The sequence below is a fragment of the Pan troglodytes genome, chromosome 13 (assembly GCF_028858775.2).
Source record: "Pan troglodytes isolate AG18354 chromosome 13, NHGRI_mPanTro3-v2.0_pri, whole genome shotgun sequence".
Classification (NCBI taxonomy): domain Eukaryota; kingdom Metazoa; phylum Chordata; class Mammalia; order Primates; family Hominidae; genus Pan; species Pan troglodytes.
The window spans coordinates 81,527,754-81,549,434 of record NC_072411.2 but is presented as its reverse complement, the minus strand read 5'-3'; the positions used below and the strand labels follow the sequence as shown (position 1 = coordinate 81,549,434).

At 35.0% G+C, this 21,681-nt stretch overlaps 1 protein-coding gene across 17 annotated transcripts in view; it reads left to right on the top strand.

Annotated features, from left to right (window-relative positions):
• ZNF385B (zinc finger protein 385B) overlaps positions 1-21,681 on the top strand; it is a 420,705-nt gene that overhangs the window by 347,341 nt on the left and 51,683 nt on the right. The gene's annotated exons all lie outside the window — the stretch shown is intronic.

Here is a 21,681-nt window from a genome sequence, read left to right as displayed (position 1 = left end):
AATACTAAAATAATAATCACTCTTGTTTGCATATACCATTAAATTATGTTTTGATAATTCTACATAGGAAGCATAATAAAAAATCATAGTCATTGGAAAAGAGATGTTTATCATGATTTATGAAATTATATTTAATATAATTTTAATCAAAAGTCCAATGAATTTTTTGGTAGATGATAAAACTTCATGTTCAGGAATCAAAATGTACCTAAATAAACTGAGAAATATACAGTGTTAATTCATTTGAAGTCTTAATATTGTTAAGATGTTAGTTCTTCCCCAATTGATCTATAGATCCAGCACAATCCTGATCAAAATCTCAAAATGCTTTTTTATTATAGAAAATGGCAAGCTGTTTCTTAAATATACGTAGAAAACAAAAGCCCTAGAATAGTCGAAACATTTTTTTAAAGGTCAAATTTTGAAGACTTAATGCTTCCTGATTTTAATACTTACTCTAAAATCTACAATAATCAAGACTGTGAAACTGGTGAAAGAATGGTAGACACATGGATCAATGGAACAGAACAGAGTCCAGAAATAGACTCACACCAATATAGTCAGTTGATTTTCAACAAAGTTGCAGAGTGAATTCAATGAAGAAAGGCTAATCTTTTCAACAAACAGTGCTAGAAGAAGTACGTATTCATATGTAAATTCAAAAAACGCCTTGACTACTACCTGATACAAAACATAAAAATTAATTCAATAGGATCATTCATAAAATAAAATCTTTAAAAAACTACTAAACTTCTAGATGAAAACAGTAGAAAATCTATTTGGCTTTGCATTAGGCAAAGATTTCTTAGAAAATAAAGAAGTGTGAATATTGATATATTGGACTTTATCAAAATTTAAAACTTCTACTCTTTAGAGACACTTTTACACTGTTCAGAAAATGAAAAAACAAGCTATAGACTACTAGAAAGTATTTGTATCTGCTTAAGAAATTGCATACAAATATAAATAACTTATAACTCAATAATAAATGATAAAATGGGAAAACAATTTTAACAGGCATTTTACCAAAGAAGAAATATGAATGATGAATAAGCACATAAAAAAATGCTCAACATGTTTAACGATTAAGGAAATACAAAGTAAAACCAAAATCAGATAGCACTACACCTATTAGAATGGTGAAAATTAAACAAATTGATAGGATCAAATGGCTAGGATGAGGAGCAACTGGACCTCTTATACATTGTCAGTGAGAATACAAAATGGTACAGCCACTTTGGAAAACAATTTAGCAATTATTAATAAGAAACTTCATAAAGTTATACATACATTTCCCATATGATCCAGCAGTCCCACTTCTAAGTATATCCCCAGGGCAAATGAAAACATATATTAATCCATATGTGCTGCTTAATTTTATTCATAATTGCCCAAAACTGGAATTGACCCAAATGTCCATCAACTGATCAATAAACCAACTATGTTAAAGCCATACAATGGAAATAAAGAAATAAAAGTAAATAGAAATAAAGTAAAAGTAAAAAGAAAGTACTGATACATGCTACAACATGGATGAATCTCAAAGACAGTATGCTAAGTGAGAGAAGTAAGACACAAAGACTATATGCCATTTGATTGCACTCGGATAACTTTCTGCAGAAGATGAAACTATGGGGATAGTCAGATCAGTGGTTAACAGGGGCTGAGGGTTAAGTTAGGGAATTGACCAGAAAGGGAAATGCAGGAACCTTTTTGAATGATGAAAATATTTTATAACTTTATTGTTGTGATGTTTACATGACAGTCTTTGTTTTTCAAAATTCATTAAGCTGAATACCTGAAAAAAATTTTACTATATGTAGAGTATACCTTAGTAAACCTAACTAGAAAAAAATTAATGATATGAAGCCACAAAATATTTTATAAATAGGAGACTAATTTATGATAGAGATATAACTACTAAAGTATATTAAACTACAATTTTACTACTAGAATGAAAGTATAAGACTTTTGTAAGAATAGACACAATAATAAATACTGAAATAGATTCAAGTAAATTTTACAGTATTGCTCAGTTGTTCAAATTTTTAGAGTTATACGGAGAAATTAAAGTCTGTTGTTATGTAAATATGACATGAAAGTGTTTGCTACTTACCTGACCACTTATAAAACAAATGCCCACCTAAAGACATGCTGCATCTTTAACACTGGCATTCTCAGGGCCATAAGGCCAGATGCTTGAAAACATCTCTCAGTACAATGCAAATAATAGATTTCAGAATTAAATTGCAAAAATCAAGCAAAAGATGCATAATTTTATGAAGTCCATTAATGTAATAGAGAACTGCTTGGTTTAAAGCCACTCACAAATAAGGATCTGCCTATTAGAAGAGTTAATTTAAGAAGAGTAAAATAACAAGGTTGATGATAGATAGATTCTTCAAAACAAGAGATGTTGAACACTGACTGAATAATAGGGGCTTAGGGACAATTATGAATCTCTCAAATTAAAAAATAACATATTTATAGTTCAAAATCATGATAATATTAAAAAACATATTGAGGCTGGGTGCAATGGCTCACGCCTGTAATCCCAGCACTTTGGAAGGCCAAGGCGGGTGGATCGCTTGAGGTCAGGAGTTCGAGACCAGCCTGACCAACATGGTGAAACCCTGTCTCTACTAAAAATACAAAATTAGCCAAGCGTGATGGTGCACACCTGAAATCCCAGCTACTTGGGAGGCTGAGGCAGGAGAACCTCTTGAACCCAGGTGGCAGAGGTTGCAGTGAGCTGAGATTGTACCATTGCACTGCAGCCTGAGCAATAAGAACAAAATTCCATCTAAAAAAAAAAAAAAAAAACACCACCACACATTGAAAAAACTATCCCTTTCCTCATCTTCCCAACCTCCATGTCATTCCCTATTTGTAATCACTTTAATATTTTTTGCATATCTTTCCAGGGCTTGCTTATGCAAATATAACTAAGTATGAATACATATTATTTCTTCCCTTTTCTATGTAAATGGTAGCATACTATTGACACTCTTCTTTGCCTTGCATTTTTTATGTAACAATATATGCTGAAGAATTTTTTTCTATCAGGACATAGAGAGTTCCCGTACTCTTTTTATAGATGTGGTAGGCAAAGATGCCCATATCCTAATTTCTGGAACCTGTTAATATATCTTACATAGCAAAGCGGAATTAAGGTAGTAGATGGAATTAAGGAAGCTAATATTCTGACCTCATGATAAAAGGATTGTCCTGGATCATCCCATGGTCCCAAGGTAATCACAAGGTCTTTAAAAGTAGAAGAGAGATGCAGAAGAGGCAGTCAGAGTGATGCTATCTGACAAGGAGTCCACTGGCCATTGCTGGCTTTGTAGGGGAAGGAAGGAGCCGCAAGCCAAGGAATGTGGGCAACCTCTAGAAGCTGGAAAAGACAAAGAAATGGATTTTCCCTTAAAGCCTCCAGAAGAAATGCAGCCCTGCTGACACCTCGATGTTAGCCCAGTGAGATCCATACCAGACTTCTGACCTCCAGAACTGTAAGATAATAAGCTTTTAAGCCACTAAGTTTATAAAAATTTGCGATGAAAGCAACAGAAAACTAATACAGTAGTTTATTTGTGCACGTTTCATAGTTTAACTCATCCCTTACAGGTGGACACTTAAATTGGTTCCCATCTTTTGACATCTCCTAGATTTTCAGTCAATAAATGGCAGAGCTCGGACATAAGTCTGGATCTCTTGCCTCTAAATCCACAGCTCTTCCTATTATATTATGTTGCCTCAGAAAACTTTACTCATTTCCTAAGCATTTACTGAACTCCTGTATGATAAGCACTTTGCTAATCTCTACAATATGGCCTAAAATGAACCACATGATCTTTGGAAGGACCATTGAAGTTCCATAATTAAAAAATCATTTCCGCGGTACCTCTGTCAGGAGGATAGGATATAAACATCTCCATCTTACAAGTCAACAGCTAAGACCCAGAAAGAATGACTATGAATTTTGTTTTTTATTTGTGTAATGGGTTGGGTTGTGGAAGGCATAAGAATTTCTTTCGAGCCCCACAATTACTCCAGGAGTACATCCACCTTTGTCTTAAGCTCCATTTGATGTCAGCCATTTTTCTTTGTACTTACTAATAGGGATGTGGACATATGTGCACACATAAGCATATGACCAGCAGCCTCCTTGCTATAGCTCCAAAGTTCCTTTGATAATGAAGAAAGAAATTAGATTTATGAGTCATTCTTAGACTCTGGGCAGTAAAGCCACAAAGTCTGGATGGCAAATTCACAAATGCGACATATACTTGTTCTCAGTGTTTAGTAATGGTGCTATAATCTGCATAACCAAGCGCTGAAACTGAGCATTTTTTATTTGGGGGGGGAGTTTATTATTTTATAATTACCCTATTTACATTTTAATGTAAGAATTAAGAAGATGCTCATCCTTATTTTTAATAACATTTCTAAATCAGCCTGAGACTGAAATTGGCTTCACTCTTCAGTGTAGAAAATACGTTTATTGAAAAATATGGAAGGCAGATGCACAGTAAACAGACTGCATTTTGCGGTTCTTCATTATCAATATAAAATGTACCAGAGTTGGCTTCATGCATTAAAATTCAATATGACCTAGTTTAAGTGTCCTGTACCCCCCTTTGTCTAGCTTTTATCATCTCAGTAGAACTACCCTGTTGAAAAGCAAAATGCTACAGCTTTATTTACCCAATACACAGTTATGTAAATGAGCAAGCATTAATCACAAACGTTTCCCAAATGAACCTTTACAAATTAACACCATTAACTTTGCCAGGGAGCAGGCATTGCAGTCCAGGAATAATATGCTTTCCAACTGAGTCCCAGACATTTGCACAAATGTGTGTATCACCTCAAGCCCTGCTTTCTTCTTGACCACCTTTTTTCTAACATGGTGTATCTAAGCTGAATGAGGCTGTCTAACCCTGAATGTTTCTTTATTCTCCGGTAACTGAGTATACTGCAACTGCAGTATGGTCATAAATTGATAAGCCTAAATCTGAATCTTGATCTTTTAGCTGGAAAATGCCATTTCCAAAGTTAAGCTTTGCCAGGGAAATGAGCTAACATACACTTCAGAAAATTTTTTGAGACTAACATTTATCTCATTTTGGCTAAGTTGAAATTGGCAGATCCCAAATAATTTCTAATTTACATATTAGTTTCAATTCCTTGGAGGATAGTAGCAGAAGGATGAAAGAAAGTGATTCTTACACAAAATCAAATCTTTATACAAAATTGAATCAAAAGCAAATTCTTAAACAGATTCCTACACAAAACAGGGCAACTTGATTCTCTTAAATGTTTAAAAACAGAGATTATATTATTATTCTTATTAATATTGATCTCAGAACAGTTTATTATAAATACCCTTAATGTATTTCTGAGTCTTTTATGCCTTATAGGCAAATCAAAATGAAAGCATGGTGATCTTTTTAGTCAAGTTTTATATACTCTAAGTCAGAATTGACCCTGAAATTTTGGTACTCAGCATTAATACCACAAGTAATTAAGCGTGAGATACATTGTCCCTAAATGTTGACCCCATAGGCTTTTATTACTCATTTGGAGCTAGCCCATTTGATTTTTCAAATTTAAATTATTATCTTTGAATAACATAATAAACATTGAATCACTTATAGTTTACATTTTATTTTGTATGGTACCTCTAGGTTTGTGATCTGTTGATATTTTTTATTTTGTTTTTTGGTTTCAGATTATCCAATATCCCTATCTCTCATTTTAGCCTTCTGTTCTTTTTGCTGTGCTCTATTTTCTCATGTCTGAAGACATAAGGTGACAACCTCATGCCATTTCATTGATTTACATTAGAATGATTAAGTACAAATAGACAGAATATTAAGGGTTTGCTTAGAAGTTAAAATGGTAGGGTAATCAACCACTTGTATAAACATTTCTGTGGGTGACCTGACTGTGCTACTCTTTACTATAAATCTCTATAAAATTTCAGAAACTGCAGTCGTTCAATGACCTCCCTCAATTCCCATGTGCTACAGTTAGTGTGTAATTGGTACATCCATAATACCACCTCACTATGCATTTTGTGTCTGTCATCTCAGCAGTTTTCAATTGGATAAGGCAATTTAGGTTATGCCCTCCTGGGTCTTTCTGCCTATATCTCTTCTTTGGTTTTAATTTTATTCCAATTTCCTGGTTTCTTTAGCAGTTAATATAATACAATACAAACTCGTATTTGTCTTGCCTGAACAAACTTCCCCATCTACCATCTGCCATTTAGAAGGCCTTAGTGCTGTCTCTGCTAGAGGCGCTGGCATTCTCTGTCACCCAGCAGAGACCTCAGCAGTCAAGAGATTAGGCAGGAAGCCACAACTTTGGGTTCCACATAACTCCCTTTCCACACGCTATTGGCTGATTTTGCATCTTCCTTTGCCACCAGACCTAACTCCACCTCTCTCCACCAGCTGCCATGAGGCAGCAAGTCCCTGCAGCAGCTGTGTTTTTTCCTGAGAAATCAGATCAACTGGGAAACAGGAACCCCGTTAGACACCATGTTTGAAGATGTCCCTTGCAGCAAAAGCAAAAGAGGCACACAGCTGCAAGGGTACCCACTTGGGTTTTCTGAAGGATCAAGCTTTTTATTTGTCATTATGTAACATTCTCCTAGGGGATTCCACATTTTGCTATTGACTGCCTGGTGCTTGCTTTTAACTCTAGAAATTCTATCTGCATGTTATGTTTCTCTTCCCCTGTGTTTTCTTCTAAACTATCACATTTCTTCTTCCTTTCTTCTCTACTGAATTTTCTCTTCTCTCTCTCCTCCAACTCTTCTCCTTTATCCCTTGTTCCTCTTTTTCTGGCACAAAAATGCAACAAATGCAATTTCCCCTGTCTTTCTTGGACATTTGTAATTTATTTATGAAGTTTTTTTAGCTTAACAACTGGATCCATTGTTTTAAATCAGAGGTATTTTACTTAAAAAGGCCTTTAGAGGGTTAAAAAATATATTGAGCATGTTACTTGAAACTCAAACCAACATACTATTTAAAAAATAAATTTACCTTATATTTTCTGAATATTCAGACACTCTGTAGTTGATGGTAGTTTACCCTAATGGGTTTGTCAAAAAAAAACTTTGAACATTCACTTTTATGTATATATTATACATTCACCTATATATATATATGTATATTCACATATATAAACATTCACCTATGTACACACACATACACACATATACACATTCACTGCCTGCCACACATACACATCTACTGTGTTTCTCTTATTACATTTCACCCATGCAAATAGTAGCCTCTCATGCAAAACCTAAATAAGCCAAGGAAGTTGACCCTCACAGAAAAGTGACTTTATGATAAGGGGATTTGGAGAAAGTCACATATAAACTGAACTCTGCAGCAGGTGATTAAATAAAGAGATAACCACAGTAGTGATAGTCTCATTGCTGGGTTAGGAACCAAAAAGCTAGTTGCAAAGTTTACATCTGCTGTTCAGCAGTACAAATTGTTGAATAAATGAATAATACTGTAAGTTTGAAAAAAACCAACTGATTCTGTCAAGAAATATAATACTGAAAATAGAGAGAATCAATAGCATCATATGGAAATCTAGAAAATGATAACCTGCTTTTGTCAAACATTTTACATTTTTGCCATAAATAAGACTATTTATATTGATTCTTAGGTTTAAAGAGTAGTGAAGCAGATAGGAGGTAATTAAAAGCATAAATCTCAGGAACTTGGGAAGGTAATTCTCTGCTTTGCAGACAGAGCTGACAAAATGATGAACATTTTTTGCTTCAATATGACAGAATTATAGCATGATTACAGGGAGCAGGGACGTATTGTGCTAAAAGTTTCATTCAATAGCGGCTGTTTAACAAGCTCATAACGAAGTTCAGTCATCTTTTTTGAAGCATATAGTAGTCACTTATTAAATATAAACTTGTTTCCAAAGCAGCACTATAATATTATTTAAAAAGTCACAGCCTTTCTCAGCATTACCTTATTTTAAATGGGTATTTGGATAATTTAGGATTGATATTAAACTTATCAATGAAAAAAAAGAAAAGACTAGGTTAAATGTGAAGTTTAAAAAAGTGATTATGATGGATCACGACGTCAGGAGATCGAGACCATCCTGGTTAACATGGTGAAACCCCATCTCTACTAAAAATACAAAAAAATTAATCTGGCGTAGTGGTGGGCGCCTGTAGTCCCAGCTACTCGGGAGGCTGAGGCAGGAGAATGGCATGAGCCTGGGAGGCAAGGCTTGCAGTGAGCCCAGATCACACCACTACACTCCAGCCTGAGCGACAGAGCGAGACTCTGTCTCAAAAAAAAAAAAAAAAAAAAGTGATTATGATGACGCATAAATGTTCATCAAATCTTATATTTAACTAACAAGGAAATATACAATACACATCATTCAATATTTTTCTGGCTTTTCTTTAAATACATAGATGTCTAACATGATATGTTATTTTAGCTATTTATATGTGTTCAATGATATTCAAAGTCGGTGATCAGCCTAATATGATGTTATGAAAAAAAGAAAATATGAACATTACTAGGAAAGTAGCAATACTCACCCTCACTTATTATAATACAGTCTCAACAGAAAATGATTATCCATGATTCACCATCGAAACTGCAAGTTTTGGTACATTTCCATTAAATATTAGTTTGCTGATCAAACATTAATAACAGCTTTGAAAGTACTATGGGTTTTCTTTTTTCCTGTGTAAAATTCCTGTGTTAATAACTCTTTTAGTCAAAAGTAAAAGACTCCTGGAAGGATTTTTAAGTCATTTTTGTCAGTGATCTTTCTCAGCCAAAACTTGTCTCGCCACTTGGGAGTTGGAAAAAGACCGTTGAGGGTTTGTGTATTTTCCTTCTTTACTTGGTATGGATTTCTTTAGTGAAGGTTGGTTGCAGAATCCTTAACAATAAGATGTTTCATTATATATTTGTGGTTTGGGATTCTTCAGCTGAAAATTTATTCAACATACAATTAACAACAGGTAGAATTGCTAGACTGAACACCTGTAGCCTTCCAAAATGATTAGTTGCTGGTTTTAAGTTTAAATTCAGGCTTTAAGACATAGTTGGTTTGCTGTAGCTTGTCTTTTATTCAGTATGCTTGAGCAGGCAATTGGCTAGTTTTTACAGTTTAAGACAAAAACAAAATTGAAGCTGAATGGAACAAAAAAAATAAGTTTACTACACTGCTTTCAAGAAAGAGACTAATTTAATACCATTTAGAACATTCTGCAGAAGAGGTACCCTTTAGCTACTTTCATCTCTCAAGCGCTCTTTAAATGAAGCGACAGCATTTTGCCCTGGAAGCCATGAACTTTAGTTGTGGTGGGTCAGCATAAAGAGCAGTTTTTTGGGAAAGTCTGACTGGCTGTAAGGAACTTTATGATGTGTGGCTTGGGGATGGGGTGGAGGTGGAGACAGCATATGAGGAAGCATCACCTTAGCCAATTTTAAAATTTCAAGCTCAGAAGATGTTGTTGGCAAAATACTGTAGCTGGTTAACATGAGTTATTTAAGGATGGTAAAAAAGCAGTGAACTTGAACAGGGAGTTAGGAGAAGAGAGTCAAAGTAGTTCCTGCCTTGAAAGGAAGATCTGAGAAATACCCTCCTATATCTGGTTATCTAGCTAGGGAAACAAAACTAATACAATTATAAATACTGCTGAACTGTATGATGTTAATACAGTAATATAAATTTAATTATAAATTTAGTAATGGAGATAGCACATGGGATAGAATAATCACACAAGTGGAAAGCTATCATTTGATTAATGCCTTCTCTTCTGCCAGGCCCTGTACTAGGTATTCTCTACATGTTATCCTTGTATTTGCACAAAGGTTCCTGGTGGAGGTAAACTGAGAAAGACTTGAGAGATGGTCAGGATTTAAAGGAGAGAGAATTGAAGACATAAAATATTAGAGCTAAACCAGGGCTTGTTGAGGATATGACCCATGAATAGGCTGCAGGGGGCCTATGGGCTCCCTAAAACTATGTAAAATTTTGTGTGTCTGCATATCTGGAATGATGATCACTTAAGACATGTGACTGAATCTTCCCTTCTCACAGGGTGAATGTTCCACAGTTTCCTTTGGCAACATATTCTAGGATTTAATCACTTTTAGTTATTAATACTCCATCTTACCTAAATCTTTTTTTAAAAAATGAAAAGAAATCTTTGTCTTTATTTCTCTCACTTTAGTTCTGCATTCTAGGGCTCATAGAGAGCAAATTTTGGGTTCGCTACTTAGAAAACATGTCAATGACAAGGACCCCTGAGAATATATGACCCTGTTAAGCCTCTTACTTTGGGGGCTGAGAATATGATTCAACTCATTAGTTTGTGCTTCCTTCAAATTAGAAAATGTGTTTTAGTTCTAATAAATAATAATTTCATTACTTTATCAGTGGTATACCTAACATATCTGACACTCCCATTGCAGGTCATTTTAAATACTCCTTCCTCTCTAGGAAAAAGGCATTTTCAGAAATAATTGTGAAATTACATGACTAATAACAATAGCCACAAAAAAACTCATAAACTTTTTTTAAAGTTTGAATACAGTACTGTGCCACTAAATATTACCAGTGCACAAAAGAGAAAAAGGTAAACAGTTAATCTTTGTGTTACATTAATGTATTTTATAAATGGAGAAAAATATGTATATTAGTCCATCACAGTAATGAATAATACCATTATAGTAACAAATAAGTGAATTTTAATACAATCAAAATTATACAATATAGAGTTTAGATAACTATTAATTATACCACTGATATTACATTTTATTTTCGTTTATTTCTTATTTTTAAAGCACATAACTTTAAAAGATGCATACATTTCCATTTTAATGCTACCAGCCAAAATCGGTAAAATATTTTATGTATGAGCTACAATTTATATTTACCAAATAAGTTAATACACCTTACAGTTGCCACTGTCTCACTTAAGTCTAAAACACAAAAAATTCCAAGTAATCACAAAATGAAAGAATTGAAATTCTGAAGTTTTGTTTCTTTGCCTTTAAATTCACTATACTATCATTATTGACTTCAAATCAACTATTAAATGCAAGAATCTGAGTGGCACAAGGTTTGCAAACTTGAACTGCATCTGAAACAAGCTTGAAGGATTCCTCACCATTAGGAATTTACTCTTATACTAAATGGATGTAGAGGAGTCACTGTGAATTGGAAGTTCCGTCATGTAACTACAAGTTCTCTGTATTAACTTCCATGTAGTTAATTTAAAAATTTGAAAAAGCTCTCATTTTAGGCTTACATATATATTATTAAAACTCAACTGCAATCACAGCAATCATTTATTTAAAACTTAGACCAATAAAAAAAACTGTTTTTCAGAGAAAACTAGTTTATTATTCGTTAAAACTACCAGTATGTTATGATGATAAAAAGTAGACTGATTTTTGGTCCGTTTTTTTATTGTTTTTAAACAAATGCAAACCCTATTTCCTGCACCTGAAGTGAACTGTCCCACAGCCCTACCTTCAGTATACCAGTGACATTTGTTATTCGATTAATAGGAATTCTAGTTCTGCCTTAAATACGTGTTACATTTAGCACAGGAGGTACGGAGTGCTAACTTATAATCACCAAATAGTTTCCTTTTTATCTTCAATAATTCTCACTGAATGTTCTCTGAAAAGTAATTTTCATTATCTCTCAACTGTGAGCTTAAGGTGATTACCCAGTTTTTCCTTGGAAAGAAAGAACATTCTATAATATGAGGGACAGCTATGAAATCCTTTTATGTGATGATTTATTTTTATATGTCATAAATTTTTTGGCCCTTTCTTATATCATTTGAGAGGAATGGAAAAGGCTAGATTCACTAAAGGAGTAGTTAGGTTGTTATAGTTTTGTAATTTAAATTGTTTAGGCCAACAAAATGTCCTATATACACTGCTAAACTAAAAATACTAACAATCTCTTTTTAAGACTTAAACATTTACACAGATAGTTATAGAAGGGGATATTCATTAAAATCTGTAAATGTTGAGCAAATGATGAATGTCTATATTTGTAAAATAGAATAGAATTACTGAATTTGCAGATGTAGATATAAAAATATAAAATTTGAATATGTGAAAGACATTGTAAGCTAGCTTTCTAGAGATTTAAACATTGAATAATTGTCTTTTGCATTAGTTTTCATTTTCATAAATGCAGTAAATTCTTATTAAATTGGACTACATTAATTAGGGATTTGTGATCATTCAGGTGTAGGCAAATTGTACTTTTGTTGGTCCAAATTCTTTCTTCAAAGATAATGCAAATGATTGTCACAAAGGAGGTTGAAGCATAGAGATTTAGAGCACCAGCAGAACCACTTTTTCAATCATACTTAAGCACTTAAGGGCACTAATTAAAACACAAACAAAGATATGATACAAAATAATTCTTACCAGGCACAGTGGCTCATGCCTGTCTTCCCAACACTTTGGGAAGCTGAGACAGTCAGATCACTTGAGCCCAGGAGTTCCAGACCAGCCTAGGCAACATGGTAAAACCCCATCTCTATAAAAAATACAAAAATTAGCAGAGCCTGGCGACAAGTACCTGTAGTCCCAGCTACCTGGGAGGCTGAGGTGGGGAGATTGCTTTGACCCCGGGAGGTCAAGGCTGCAGTGAGCCATGATCACACCACTGCACTGCAGCCTGGTTGAAACAAAAGATGATGGCAGTTTGAACCAAAATTGTTGTGGTAGAGATCTAAAGAATCAGCTTGAGTAGATAAATATTTAGGAGGTAAAATATATTGGACTTGGTGATGGATTGAATGTGGGGGTGAAGGTAGAATGTGGCAATGAAGACACTCCCTGGATTTGGTTCCTTCAACAGATGCAGAGTGTATTAGTCCATTCTCATACTGCTATAAAGACATACCTGAGACTGGGAAATTTATGAAGAAAAGAGGATTAATCAACTAATGGTTCTGCAGGCTGTACAGGCTTCTGCTTCTGGGGAGGCCTCAGGAAACTTACAATCATGGCAGAAGGCAAAGGGGAAGCAAGCACATCTTCACATGGATGGCAGGAGAGGGAAAGAGAAAGGGGAAGTGTTACAGACTTTCAAACAACCAGATCTCATGAGAACTCTAACATAAGAACAGCAAAGGAGAAGTCTGCCCCCAAGATTCAATCACCTCCCATTAGGCCTCTCCTCCAACACTGGAAATTACAATTCAACATGAGATTTGGGTGGGGACAAAGAGCCAAACCATATTATTCCTCCCTGGCCTCTGCCAAATCTCATCTCCTTCTCACATTTCAAAGCACAATCATGCCTTCCCAACAGTCTCCCAAAGTCTTAACTCACTCTAGCGTTAATTCAAAAGTCCAAGTCCATAGTCTCACCTGAGACAAGGCAAGTCCCTTCCACCTATAAGCCTGTCAAATAAAAAACAAGTTAGTTATTTTTAAGATACAGTGGAGGTACAGGAATTGGATAAATGCTGCCATTCCAAAATGGAGAAATTGGCCAAAACAAAGGGGCTACAGGCCCCACCCAAGTCCAAAACCCAGCAGGGCAGTCAGGATCTAATGCCAATTTTGTATAATGATGGCACAACTTTGTATAATGTTTTGTATAATGATAGCACAACTTTGGAAACAACCTATATATCCACCAGTAAGGGATTATTGAATAAATTATTGTTCATTCATACAAAATTTATTTATTTGCTTTTATTTTTATTTTGTGGGTATATAGTAGGTGTATAAGTTTATGAGGTACATGAGATGTTTTGATATGGGCATGCAATGTGAAATAAGCACATTGTGGAGAATGGGGTAGCTATCCCCTCAAGCATTTATCCTTTGAGTTACAAACAATACAATTATACTTTTAAGTAATTTTAAAACGTACAATTAAGTTACTATTAACTATAGTCACCCTATCGTGCTGTCAAACACTAGGTCTTATTCATTCTTTGTATTTTCTTTTTGGTACCTATTAACCATCCCTCACCTCTCTCCCAGCTCCCCGCTACCCTTCCCAGCCTCTGGCAACCATCCTTCTACTCTCTGTGTCCATGACTTTAATTGTTTTAATTTTTAGATCCCACAAATAAGTGAGAACATGTGATGTTTGTCTTTCTGTGGCTGCCTTATTTTACTTAACATAATCCATCCATGTTGTTGCAAATGACTGGGCCTTATTCTTTTTAATGGCTGAATAGTACTCCATTCTGTATACGTCCCACATTTTCTTCACCCGTTCATCAGTTGATGGACTCTTACATTGCTCCCAAATCGTAGCTATTGTAAAGAGTGCTGCAACAAACATAGGAGTGCACTTATCTGTATGATGTACTGATTTCCTTCCTTTTGGGTATATACCCAGCAATGGGATTGCTGGATCATGTGGTAGCTCAATTTTTAGTTTTTCAGTAACCTCCCAACTGTTCTCCATAGTGGCTGTACTAATTTACATTCCCACCAACAGTGCACAAGGGTTCCCTTTTCTCTACATCCTTACCAGCATTTATTGCCTGTCTTTTGGATATAAGCCATTTCAACTGGGGTGAGATGATATCTCATTATAATTTTGATTTGCATTTCTCTGATGATCAATGATGTTGAACACCTTTTCATATGCCTGTTTGCCATTTGTAAGTCTTCTTTTAAGAAATGTCTATTCAAATCTTTTGCCCATTTTTTGATTGGGTTATTTGATTTCTTCCTATAGAGTTGTTTGAGCTCCTTATGGATTCTAGTTATTAATCCCTTGTCAGATAGGTAGTTTGCAGATGTTTTATCCCATTCTATGGGTTGTCGCTTCACTTTATTGATAGTTTCTTCTGTGCAGAAGCTTAACTTGATGTGATCCCATTTGTCCATTTTTGCTTTGGTTGCCTGTGCTTGTGGGGTATTGTTCAACAAATCTTTGCCAAGACCAATGTCCTGGAGATTTTCCCCATTGTTAGTCTTGTAGCAGTTTTATAGTTTGAGGTCTTAGATTTAAGTCTTTAATCCATTTTGATTTCATTTTTGTATATGGCAAGAGATGGGGTCTGGTTTCATTCTTCTGCATATGGATAACGAGTTTTCCCAACACCATTTATTGAAGAGACTCCCTTTTCCCTGGTGTATGTTATTGGCACCTTTCTTAAAAATGAGTTCACTGTAGATATCTGAGTTTGTTTCTGGGTTCTCTAGTCTGTCACATTAGTCTATATATCTGCTTGTATGCCAGTAGCAGCTCTGTAGTATAATTTGAAGTTAGATAATGTGATTCCTCCAGTTTTGTTCTTTTGGTGTAGGATAGCTTTGGTGATTCTGGGTCTTTTGTGATTGCATATAAATGTTAGGATAGTTTTTTTTTTATTTCTGTGAAAAATGTGATTGCAATGAATCTGTAGATTGCTTTGGGTAGTATGGACAATTTAACAATATTAATTCTTCCAATCCATGAACATGGAATATCCTTTCATTTTTTGTGTCCTCTTCAATTTTTTTCATCAATTTTACAGTTTTCTTTGTAAAGATCTTTCACTTCTTTGGTTAAATCTTAGATATTTAATTTTATGTGTGGCTATTGTAAATGGGATTACTTTTTTATGTCTTTTTCACATTGTTAACTGTTCACATATAAAAATGCTACAGATTTTTGTATGTTAATTTTGTATCCTGCAACTTGACTGAATTTTTTTTATCAGTCCTAATAGGTTTTTATGTGGGGAGTCTTTATTTACAAATATAAGATAATATTATCTGCAAATAAGGATAATTTGACAGTTTTCTTTCCAATTTGGAGGTACTTTATATCCTTCTCTTGTCTGATCACTCTAGCTAGGACTTCAAGTACTATGTTGAATAACAGTGGTAACAGTGGGCATCTTTGTCATGTTCCAGATCTTAGAGGAAAGGTTTTAAGTTTCTCCCCATTCAGTATAATACTAGCCATAGGTCTGTAGTATATGGCTTTTATTATTAGGTGTGTTCCTTCTATCCTTTGTTTTCTTAGGGTTTTTATCATGAAGGGATGTTGAATTTTTCAAATGCTTTTTTAGCATCAATTGAAATGATCATATAGTTCTAATCCTTCATCCTGTTGATATGATGTATCACACTGATTGATTTGCATATGTTGAATCATCCTTGTATTCTAGGGATAAATCCCACTTGTCATGATGAATGATCTTTCTAATGTATTGTCTAATTCAATTTCCTAGTATTTTATTGAGGATTTTTGCATTGATACTCATCAGAGATACTGGCACGCAATTTTTTTATGTCTTTGTAATGTGTAATACTGGCCTTGTAGAACGAGTTTGGAGTATTCCTTCCTCTTCTATTTTTGGAATAATTTGAGTAGGATTAATATTAGTTCTTTCAATGTTTGGTAGAATCTATTAGCGAAGCTATGGGGTCCCAGGCTTTTCTTTACTGGAGAGCTTTTTGTTACAGTTTCTATCTCATTACTTGTTGTTGGTCTTTTTAGGTTTGGGATTTTTTCCTGGTTCAACATTAGTAGTTAGTATGTATCTAAGAATTTTTACATTTCTTCTAGATTTTCCAATTTGTTGCTTTATAGTTTCTTATAGTAGCCACTAATGACCCTTTAACTTTCTGCAGAATCAGTTGTAATGTCTCCTTTTTCATTTATGATTTTACTTATTTGGATCTTCTGTCTTTTTTTCTTAGTATGGCTAAATGTTTGCCAATTTTCCGTAACATTTTTCAAAGCCAAATTTTTGTTTCATTGATTTTTTTGTATTGGTTTTTCATGTCAATTTTATTTATTTCTACTCTATTCTTTTTTTCTACAAAATGTGGGTTTGGTCTGCTCTTGCTTCTCTGTTTCTTTAAGATGCATCATTAGATTGTGTATTTGAAGTTTTTCTCTTTTTTGATGTAGGCACTTAAAACTATAAACTTCTCTCTTAGTACTGCTTTTGCAGTATCCCATGGTTTGGGTATGTTGTGTTTCCATTATCATTTGTTTCAAGAAACTTTTTCATTTCTTCTTAATTTGTTCATTGAACCACTCATCATTCAGGAACATATTGTTTAATTTCCATATATTTGTATAGTTTCCAAAATTCCTTTTGTTATGAATTTCTAGTTTTATTCCATTGTGGTCAGAGAAGATGCTCAAAATTATTTCATTTTTTTTGATGTTTTAAGGCTTGTTATATGAGTTTTTTTAATCTGTTCTTGAGAATGATCCATGTGTTGAGGAAAAGAATATATATTCTACAGCCATTAGATTAAATGTTCTGTAAATATCTAATAGGCCCATTTGGTATATATGTAGACTTGTTATATGTAGTTGTTTTGTGGTCTGTTCTTGAGAATGAGCCATGTGTTGAGGAAAAGAATATGTATTCTACAGCCATTATATTAATTGTTCTGTAAATATCTAACAGGTCCATTTGGTCTATAGTATAGACTAAGTCTTATGTTTCTTTATTGATTTTCTGTCTGGAAAGATCAGCCCAGTGCTGAAAGTGGGTTGTTGAAGTCTCCAGGTATTATTGTATTGGGGCCTCTCTCTTTAGCTCTAATAACATTTCCTTTATTTATCTGGGTACTCCCATGTTGGGTGCATGTATATTAAAATTTTTATATTTTGCTGCATTGACCCCTTTATCACTATATAGTGACCTTCTTTGTCTCTTATAGTTTTTGGCTTGAGATCTACTTTTTCTAATATAAGATATAGCAACTCCTACTATTTCTTTAGTTTCCAGTAGGGTGGAATATCTTTACATCCCTTAATTTTCAATCTGTGTGTCTTTACAGGTGAAGTGTGTTTTTTGTAGGCAGCAGATCAATGGGTTTTGTTTCTTCATCCATTCAGCCAGTCTGTGTCTTTTGATTGGAGAGTTCAGTGTATTTACATTCAGTGTTATTGATAAGTAAGGACTTACTCCTGCCATTTTTTTATGTGTTTTCTGGTTGTTTTATGGTCTCTCTTCCTTCCTTCCTTCTTTCTTTCCTTTTTGTGTTCCTCTAGTGAAGTCAATTTTCTCTGGTGATATGATTGAGTTTCTTCCTTTTTATTTTTTTGTATATTCATTGTTTTTTTTTTTGGTTTGAGTTTACCATGAGGTTTGCAAATAGTATCTTATAACCTATTATTTTAACCTGAAAAGAAGTTAACTCCATTTGCATAAACATACAAGCAAAAAGAAAACTAATAAAAAACTTAATGTCTTAATTTATCCCCCCACTTTTTAACTTTTTGTTGTTTCTATTTATATCTTATTGTACTATGTCTTGAAAAGTTGTTGTAGCTGTTATTTTTCATTGATTCATTGCTTAGTCTTTCTACTTAGGCTAAGAGTAGTTTACATACCACAGTTACAGTGTTATCTTATTCTGTGTTTTTCTGTGTATTTACTATTACAAGTGAGTTTTGTACCTTCACGTGATTATTTATTGTTCATCAATGTCCTTTTCTTTCTGACATACTCTCTTTAGCATTTCTTACAGAATAGGTCTGATCTTGATGAAATACCTCAGCTTTTGTTTGTCTGGGAAAGTCTTTGTTTCTCTGTTTGTTTGTTCATTTGTTTGTTTTTGAGACAGATTCTCACTCTGTTGCCCAGGCTGGAATGCAGTGGTGTGATCTCAGCTCACTGCAACCTCTGCCTGTCAGGTTCAAGTGATTCCTGAGCCTCAGCCTCTCAAGTAGCTGGGATTACAGATGTGCATCACCACACCCAGCTGATTTTTGTGTTTTCAGTAGAGACAAGGTTTTGCCATGTTGGCCAGGCTGGTCTCGAACACCTGGCCTCAAGTGATCCATCCTCCTCAGCCTCCCAAAGTGCTGAGATTACAGGCATGAGCCAACACTCCTGGCCTCTCCATCATGTTTGAAGGATATTTTTGTCAGATAGACTATTCTAGGATAAAAGATTTTTTTCCTTCAGTTCTATAAATATGTCATGCCACTCTTTCCTGGCCTTTAAGATTTCCACTGAAAAGTCTGCTGGCAGATGTATTGGAGCTCTGTTGTATGTGATTTGTTTATTTTCTCTTGCTGCTTTTAGAATCTTTATTTTTAACCTTTGGGACTTTGATTATTAAGTGCCTTGAGTTAGTCTTTTTGGGTTAAATCTACTTGGTGTTCTAAACCTTCTTGTACTTGTATATTGATATCTTTCTCTATGTTTGGGAAGTTCTCTGTTATTATGTCTTTGAATAAACTTTCTATCCCCGTCTCTTTTTCTACCTCCTCTTTAAGGCCAATAACTCTTAGATTTGCCCTTTCGAGGCTATGTTTTTAGATCCTGTGGGTATACTTCATTGTTTTTTTAATTCTTTTTTCTGTTGTCTCCTCTCTCCATGTATTTTCAAATAGCCCATTTTCAAGCTCACTAATTCTTCTGCTTCATCAATTCTGCTATTAAAGAACTCTGATGAATTCTTCAGAATGCCAGTTGCATTTTTCAGCTCCAGAATTTCTGCTTGATTCCTTTTAATTACTTCAGTCTCTTTGTTAAATTTATCTAATATAATTCTGAATTCCTTCTCTGTGTTATCTTGAATTTCTTTATGTTTCCTCAACACAGTTACAATTCTGTGTCTGAAACTGTTTTTCTAGGATTGGTGCCTGATGTCTTATTTAGTTCATTTGGTGAAGTCATGTTTTCCTGGATAGTGTTGATACTAATAGATGTTCTTTGGGCATTGAAGAGTTAGGTATTTAGGTAGTCTTCACTGCCTGGGCTTATTTGTAGCCGTCCTTCTTGGGAAGGCTTTGCAGATATTTGAAAGGACTTGGGTATTGTGATCTAAGCTGTAACTGCTTTAGGGGCACCCCAATCCCTATAACGCTGCAGTGCTTGCAGACTCATAGAGGTACCACCTTGATGGTCTTGGACAGGATCTGGGAAGATTCTCTGGATTACCAAGCAGAGACTTGTCCTTTTCCCTTAATTTCTCCCAAACATATAGGGTCTCTCTCCATTCTAAGCCACCTAAAGCTGGGGGTAGCATGACAAGCACCCGTGTGGCCACTACCACTGTGACTGTGCTGGGTGAGACCTAGAGCCAGCACAGCACTGGGTCTTACCCAAGGCCTGTTGCAGCCACTCCATGGCTGCTGCCTATGTTTACGCAAGGCCCTGGGGACTTTACAATAAGCCGGTGGCAAAGCCAACCAGGCCTGTTTTCTTCCCTTTAGGGCGGTAAGGTCCCCCAGTTCCCAGGTGGGTCCAGAAGTGCCATCTGTCAGTTGAGTACTAGAGTCAAAAACCTTAGAAGTCTACCTGGTGTTCTATTGTATTGAGGCTGAGCTGGCACACAAACCACAAAATACAGTTCTTCCTTCCTATTTCCAAAAGCAGAGGAGACTCACCTCATAGCCACCACCACCTTAGGCCATGAGGGGTACTGCCAGATTTCTGTCAATGTTCCCTTAAGGCCCAGGATCTCTTAAGTCAGCTTGTCATGAAGGCTGCCTGGCCTGGGACTCACCGTTAAAGGCAGTGGGCTCCCCTTCTGGCACAAGGCAGGTCCAGAAATGCTATCCAAGAGTCCAGTCCTGGATCTGGGGACCCCAGGAGTACACGTGGTGCTCTATCCCTCTGTGGCCGTGCTGATATCTAAGGTGCAAGACAAAGTCCCCTTTACTTTTCCCTCCGTTTTTCTCAAGCAGAAGGAATTTTGCCCTGTAGCTACCACACAATAATAAAGTAAATATACACAACCACTTTAAAAAATTAGAACTTTTTAATTACTCATATGAAATATCTTTAAAACCTATTGCTAAATAGAAAAGGCAAAGTGCAGAACAGCATATGTAGTGTGTAGGCACTTGTCTACAAATAAAAGAAAGAAAAAATACACATATATGTATACATTTGCTTGATAGGCATGTAAACAATCCCTGGCAGGATACACAACAAAGTGATAACAACTGGTTGCTGAATCTAAGAGGTAACTTTTCTCTGCTTTTTTTTTTATACTTTTAACTGCGTAATTGTTTTACATAGATTTTTAAAAATACAATTTAAATTTAAAAGAAACAAAAGTAATTGCTAGCTAGCTGAACATAAAATTCCATCAAAATTATGGATGATTTATGTCCAAAAATTGCAGATATGTGAAAAATTATAAATATTCTTTTAAGAAAATTATGTTTTTGAAGCCTTTCTGATTGGTCAGTGGGATTTAATTTTGAACCCTTTTCATCTCTTTCCTGGATGAGCCTCCTCTTCTACTTTGCCTCACCCCCAGCCTCTCCACTGTACACACATGGTTGGTTCTCCATACAGCAACCAAAGTGATCCTTTAATAAATGGAAGCCAAACAAGGTTGCTCTTCTGACTTAAAACACCCCTGTGATTCTGCATCTACTCAGAATAAAAATCAAAATCCTTACAATGGATATTTGGTGTTCCCTGAACCTGAAGTACTCTTCTCCCAGATATCTACCTGGTTAACTCCCTTACTTCATTCAGGTCTCTGTGAAAATGCTATCTCAACACAGTTTCCTTGATACTTAAAATGGCACGTTACACCATAGTCTACCCCTTACTTGTCTTTATTTTTTTATAGCATTATATAACATATTCATAGGTGTATCACTTATCTGTTAACACTAATATATATATATAAATTTATAATTTCTTATCTATGTCCCCATATTAGA